Source organism: Talpa occidentalis, unplaced genomic scaffold (assembly GCF_014898055.3).
Source record: "Talpa occidentalis isolate TD23 unplaced genomic scaffold, MPIMG_talOcc4v2.1 talOcc4.6, whole genome shotgun sequence".
Lineage (NCBI taxonomy): Eukaryota > Metazoa > Chordata > Mammalia > Eulipotyphla > Talpidae > Talpa > Talpa occidentalis.
Genome location: NW_023604972.1, coordinates 76,260,691 through 76,268,409, shown reverse-complemented (window position 1 = coordinate 76,268,409; position 7,719 = coordinate 76,260,691).

The following is a 7,719-nucleotide window of genomic DNA, read 5'->3' as shown; positions in this document are numbered from 1 at the left end:
TTAACACCATGTTGGCTAAAACACTTTGCTATTTACATTAGTTCTTACAATATTCACCTTTCTGTTTACTTTGGAACAGATTTTTAAAAATTATAGATGATATAAAACATCCCTAAATATGGCCATGACCTTTATTGAATAAATTTAAGATATTTTCATATTTCTTCTGCTTTGGAAGAAAGCTCTCTTTTCTTGTATCACTTAGAACATTTAAATTTATATCATATTATATTATGGGTCCTATTTGAGTGGTCCAGAATCTATGTACTGCTGAAATTAAAAACAAAGGTTCAGTTGCTAGATTGGAAACTTAAGAAAGTTCACATGAACAATGAAAAGGGACCTTATGAGTTATTTGCATCCAGAGGTCATTGAGACCAATTACAATACCTTTATTAAAATAATATGTACCTATGTACTCACTTAGGAGTCAGAGAAAAGATTCACATTTTAAAAGTAATTATATATCTTTTTCATGGTATTTTGAACATATGCTTTCAAAATCAGTAAATCTATATGGCTGGACTATTCACTAATATTAAAAAAATGCCCTTTTTGTTTTTATCTCCCATCATTGCGATTAGAGAAGGCAATTTCAAAAAAAAAAAAAACACCCAAAAAATTCCATTGTCAAATTCATGTTGGAATATTTTTTTTTTTTTTTTAATAGAGGCATGTTTTATTTATTTATTTGTTTGTTTGTTTGTTTTGTTTATACATGCACTGGGTACAGTCAGAAGCGCGGGAGGGTGAGAGAATTCACCGAGCCAGAGCGGGGAGCAGAGCAGGCAGAAGGACCGAAGTACACTGCTGAGGGGAGCAGCGGGCGGCAGGAGAGGTCTGCGCACCATGTGGGACCCTCCTCTGGTGGCCGGGGAGCAGCCGGGGATCGAACCGGCGCTACAGAGGCCGCGGGCAGCTTCGCAACCCAGCGCTCAACCACTGCGCCAACGGGGAGGCCCACATGTTGGAATATTTTTAATATATGTAAATATTTTTAGTATATTTAAAATTCTCTGTTATAATCTTTACTTATAGCTGATTAACATGAGTTCCATAGAATATATTTTTTTTAATTTTCACAATCTCCTGCAGAAGGAACAGTTTCTTAAAAGTAGACACTATTCACTAGAGATCAAAATAATCATTTTGTCACTCAGTAAAATGTACTTTTAAACTTAAATATGACTCAAAATGTCTCTTTAGATTATGAAATAATCTTGGATGTTATAAGAATATATCTCAAAAACAGGAAAAATCACTGTAGCTTGAGAGCAATATATTTATCTCTACTTCTATCTGTACCATATTTGTAATTGATTGCAACAGGAACTCTGGCACCACTGTGTACTGAGGAGCTTGTTTGTGGAGACATTCATAAGTAGGTAATTGTTTTAAATATTTATGAAACATTTAAGAAACAATCGTTCACACTTGCATAAATTCTAAATTAGTCTCTTGAGTATGATACATCAGTGGGACGTAAGATATTCCCAGACTCTGGGTATGTCAACCTCTTCCACTTAAATGAACATTCAATATAAATTCTAATTTTTAGATATGTCATAAAAACATAAAAATTTGGTTTGAATTAGTCTCTTGAGCATTACACATCAGTGGGATGTAAAATATTCCCAGACTCTGGGCATGTAAGCCTCTTCCACTTAAATGAACATTCAATATAAATTCTAATTTTTAGATATGTCCTGAAAACATAAAGTTTGGTATGCCCTAAAGCAGCATTTATTGAGCAACAACTGTGTGGAAAATATAGCTCTAAATATTTAAAAAAGGTGTTTAAGGAGAGGAACATCACTAAAAGGGCTATAAAGATATACCTTGCTTCACCCAGAGAGTGATGTTAACAGTTAGCCAGAGGGACACTTCACCAAGAATCCTGTGGTTTACTGTGAAATTGAAACATGCCTTGGATATGAAAGGACAACACAAACTTCAAAGGAAACACATAGAAGAGCCCCATTTCATTGAACATGAGGTGAGTGAAAAGAAACACCTACTGGCTATAATCTGGAGCAGGAGACAAAGATAACAGGACTGCCAACTCAGTGAGGGGACCTGAAGAGGGGAGAGCAGAAATAGCAAGGGGGCCAATACTCTTGAAATGAATGGAAACACGTATAGAGGAATTGTGTCACTCCATATAGAACTGGTCTCTGGTATGGAAAGTAGAGGAGGTACTCTTGACCGCACTTCCTGCTACTTCACCCCTCAGGAATGGTACAGTCCTAGTGAAGATCACTGACAGCACATAGATTTGGAATGCAACAAATAAGTGACATTGACAGCACCACAAACCCAAGACAGCCTACCTGTACAATCAGCAAATTTGTACCAGGGATTGGACCTTTCCAGGAACCTGCTCCATCCTGCTGACTCAGCAACTGCCAGAGCAAGTCTCGGCACCCATAAAAATCAACAGAGGCCAATATATATAATATACTATAACAAATCAAAGCATCACCTTCAGGAAAAACAAACGTAGTTCAACTCTCTAAGTTACTGCTGCAGAGATTAAAAAAAAAAAAGACAAGAAATTAAAAAAAAATTAGCAAAGAATGAATCACATCATACTTTGAGATATGAAAAGTATAAGACATCATGAGAAAGGAACAACTTTTCAGAATCCAAGCACAAACCAATGGAAGATTATAGTTCCCTACCTTATAGAAAGTTTAAATTTTCTATATAAAAAACAATAGGGATAGAAGAAAGTGCAGGATAGCAAGTCAAATTAATGCAAGATAACTCAGAAAATAACAAAGAACTATAACAAAATTCAGAAAAATGAATGACATGAAAAATAAAATAAAATAAAAATTGAAGAATTAAATATTAAAATAACAGATTTCAAGACAGAATATTGAAGGGATTAGTGACAAAAGCAGGTAATTTATAAAGGTATTGCAGCAGGATTTCATCAGATTTTTCAGCATACATTCTATAGGTAAGGAGAAAATAGAATGACAGATTCAAAATATTTAAAGGTAAAAATTGCTAGCCAAAATTACTATGTCTTGCAAGACTCTCTTTCAAGTATCATGGAGAAATAAAGACTTTTCTGGCCTCCCTGGTGGCACAAGGGGTTAAGACACAACCAATGAAGCTATCCGCAGCCACTGGAGCAAGAGTTTGATCCCTGGCCAGGGAGCTCCCCACATGGCAAAGCAGACCTCTCCTGACTTGCCCGCTGCTCCCCTCAGCAGTGTATTTCAGTCAATCTGCCTGTTCTGTTCCCAACTCTATCTCTGGTGAATTGTCTCACCGCCCACACTTCTGGCTTATACCCCAATTCTTGTATGCATAAATAAATAAATATTAAAAAAAATAGAAAGAAAGTCTTTTCCAGGCAAAGAGAAGCTGAAAGAATTTGCCAGACTATATCGCTCATACAAGAAATGTTGAAGGAGCTCTTCTACATAAATTGAAGAGAAAAAATGTTTGTAAAAATATTGAATAAGAAGGGCCTCTCTGGTGATGCAAGGGGTTAAGCTATCACAGCCTCTATAGCACGAGTTTGTTTGATCCCCAGCCGGCCAGGGAGATACCCACATGGCCCAGAAGACTTCTCCTGACTGCTCCCCTCAGCAGTGTTTTCAGTCAGTCTGCCTGTTCTGCTCTCCACTTTCTCTGGTGAATCCTCTTACCCTCCACATCTCTGGCCTGTACCCCAGTTCTTGTATGCATAAATAAATAAATCTAAAAAAAACACAACAACCCTAAAAGCAAGTGATGCCTTAAAAAGGGTAGGAATGACAATACTTATATCAGATGTAATAGATTGCCAGCTAACAAAAAAAAAAAAAAAAAAGATGGACACTTTACAATAATTACAGCATCAATATATCAGATGTCTATACCACTCATAGACCATATATGCACCAAATGAAGAAGTATCAAAATATATAAAGCAATTTTTAATAAATCTAAAAATAGACATTGACAGCATGAAAATAGTAGGAGTGGGCTTCAACCTCTCACATACTTCAATGGACAGATAAACAGAAATATAATCAACAAAGACTTAGTGATTTTAATTGAGGAAGTGGACTAGATGGACATTTCCATAGACATTTATAAGGAACAGCAACTAAAAATTTTGAGATCATGTTCTTAAATGCATTTGGAACATTCTTAAAGGTATACCATATGTTGAGTCTCAAAATAGTATCAATAAATTCATGAAGATTGAAATCATATCCCATATTTTATTGACAACAATGGTTATAAAATGAAAAATCAACCATAAAATGAAAATGGGAATACCATCTAATATGTGGAGACTAAACAACACAATACTAAATAAATACTCAGTCAACAAAAAAATAAAAGGAGAAATTAGATAATACTTGGAGGAAAATAAAAATAAAGATACAATCTACCAGAATCTTTGGGATGCAGTAAAAACAGCAGTAAAAGGAAATTTTATGGGAATACAGGCACACATCAAGAAACTAGAAAGATTTCAAACAAACAATATAACATTACACCAATAGGAACTAGGGAAAAAAAAAAAGAACAAATAAAACATTCCACTAAAAGGAGGGAAATAAAAGAATTACAATGGAAATAAACAAAAAAGAAATAAAAATGGCAGTGCAAATACCAGTGAAACCAAGACTTGGTTCTTTAAAAAGATAAACAAAATAGAACAAACTTCTATGTTCACAAAGAAGGAAAAGGGAGAACGTTCTCCTAAGTATAATCAGAAATGAAAGAGTATATAAAAGATATCAGCTTGAAAAGCAATACTATAAACCTGTGCTCTGAGTCCCTCCTTGCACCCACTAAGTCAGAATTTTAGAATTCTAGTAGACAAATTCATTTTTCAGAGTGGCTAGTATTTGAAAATGGAAAGAACTTTGACCTTCAGACCAATATCTAAGCTCTAAACTTAAAAAAAATCCATTTGAATTTTTGTTTTTGGTCTCTGTTCCACTCTCCACCTGGGTATTTAGACAGAAAACAGAAAGAAAAATGGGAGAAACCATTTACAGATTTTATCCTGCTACATATAAATCATGACAGAGAACCACAGAATTTTAAAACACTACAGAAACTTAAAGAAATTAATTTCCCAACCAGAAGAAGTTCTGAAAGAACATTAGTATTCAGTGGGATTATCTGACTTGTCCAAGGCCACAGAGTTATTACAGTCAAAACTTAAACATGACTTTTAGTTGTCACTATTCTTACCACTTAACACTATTCAGCCACTTTTTAAAATTAGAAAATTGGTCAAATTAAAGTATATATAAAACCTAACATGGAATGAAGGCTGATTTGCATGATGTAGTCAATAATCCTTAACTCTTTTTCCCTTACTGACCTTATGTGTTTCAAGGCTGAATAATTAATTGGTTCTGATGCAATCCTTATTTTATATATTTTCTCTTTTTCTCCTTTCATATGTAAGGTGGTGAAGGAAGACTGGAGAATACTGTCTATGCTTTTGTGAGGTCACTATTAAGCCTTGATATGAGGGAGCCTGATAGCTTATGTGCCATTGGGTATTGAACTGATCATCACTTTGCTCACTGGATCATTTACTCAGTTATATACAATTATCCTCCACTTCAACTTTTAGAAGAAACATACTTCATTTACTGATTGAAGGTATCTGGACAGTTCTGATGACCTACAACACGGATCAGTTAGAAATGGTTTACTTAAAAATATGTATTTAAAAATGTACATAAACAGTGCTTTTATAAGGTCATTTATCAATGACAAGAACCCTTGACACATTGACATATACAGTGTTTCTATTAGTTACATCTAATAGCAACATACTATATTGAATACAACTTAAATATCAGCAGAGGATGATTAAGTAGATTATGGTACTTGTGTGAAATAAATTATTATGCAACACTGAATTATGATCTTAATTATCAATGTCTGACTATGGGAAATGTTGGTGTTTTATAAGGTTTTATAAAGGACATATAAAATTGCATCCTCAGTAGGAGATTAACTATGTAAAAACAATTATGTAATAAAAGATTAGAAGAAAATAGATCAAGATAAAATGATTATCTTTGGAAATAGACTTAACTGAAGCTGTACTTTTCCTTATCTACTGAATCTCAATGTTTTCTTCAATTATCATGCATTACAAATGATCAGAAATAAATAAAATGAATAATTTAAAAGAAGTATTTTCCAAATGTGTAATATTGGTTGAAAATTTTGGAAGGAGGAAAAAAATCACAAAAGAAAATTTTATGGTTTTTAGGGGGTGTTTGATTATGCTGCTCAAATAAACTTTGTAACTTGAGTCTTTTGTACAGTTTTCAGGGAATGGGATATTGTGCAGTGAAACATCTGTGAGTCACAGCCACTGTTGGTAATGTGAAATATTAAAAAAAAGATGTTGAATGGAAAGGATATCAATCTTTAAACAACAGATGGAGTTATTATTCAGTATTTTGAGTGGGACAGAGCTTTCATTTATTTTCTGCTGCTATTTATAATTTAGGACTGTTGTTATTTTGTTCAGAATGGAGAAATAAGTTGGAAAGAGAACTCCTCTCTTAGAAAGTTACCTGCAATCAATTCTGCTAGAACAAGCAGCAGCTACAAATCGGTCTCCTTTCTTGAATTCACTGGCTCTACCCACCGGCTGTACCCATGGTCCCTACTGCAGCGTTGAAGCAATCTTCTTTTCAAGACATTGATTTCCTATTGAATTGTCATTTGAAATGATGGATCTACAGTTGGGTTGGGACCTGGAGGAAAGACTGCTGTGTTTGTGTTGCAGGCATGAATCTTGACAGGCTTTGTCCTCCACAACAAAGGGCAAAAGGAAAAGAAGAAATAGTTGGAGTTGGAAGAAAGATAAAGGAAAACACTTTAATCATCCTCCCGCTTTACGAATCAGTTTCTAATAGGGAGGGCAGCATTACACGAGTCCATCATTTCACAGTAGTTTTTTTTTTTTTTCCCTTGTTCCTAAAACCAAAGTAAGATATTTGGTTATGTACTACTCAACAGAACTATTGGAAGTTTTATTTTATTGGCTAAAGTATTCATTGGTAATATTGTTTCTATTTTTCAGAAGAAGTCTAAAGATTGATTTGTAGGTCATGGTGAGAATAGTCCTGTTTTCATAGGTCAGATTTCCTGGAGTTCTGCCGCCTTTCATTTAAGGACCTGATTTCAGATTGTTTCTTTCCATCCTAAGGAATTGATTTTCTTGTTATTAGTTTTTCACTTATGCTTTATTTTTCACTTCACAAATGATTCAATCTCATTGGCTTGGGATTCATTAATCAGACTGGTTATTTGTTTGACATGACTCCCTTTTATATTATTCTAGAGCCTCTATAGACATTTAAATATTCTTTCGTCTTCTTAGTTTTTATAGACTATTACATGATGTATACGTTCATGTAGTAAAATATATAATACACAAAATCATGAAGTTCATACAGCAATTAATGAATACTTATCATCAATGAATGCTAGGTTCTTTATAAATAAATTTTATGAAAATTAAAAATTGGCTTTGTTAGCAGACAATCCTTTTTAATTATTTTCTACAGAAAATATTTTTTAAAGTTACTTATTTCTTTCTCCACTTCAAGAGTAATCAACCAAATTAAATCACTTGTAACTGATGGAATATTATTGGTGCAGACTCTATAATAGGTACTCTCAGGAGTGTTTGGGTCACTATATCCTTAAGCTAAATAACCA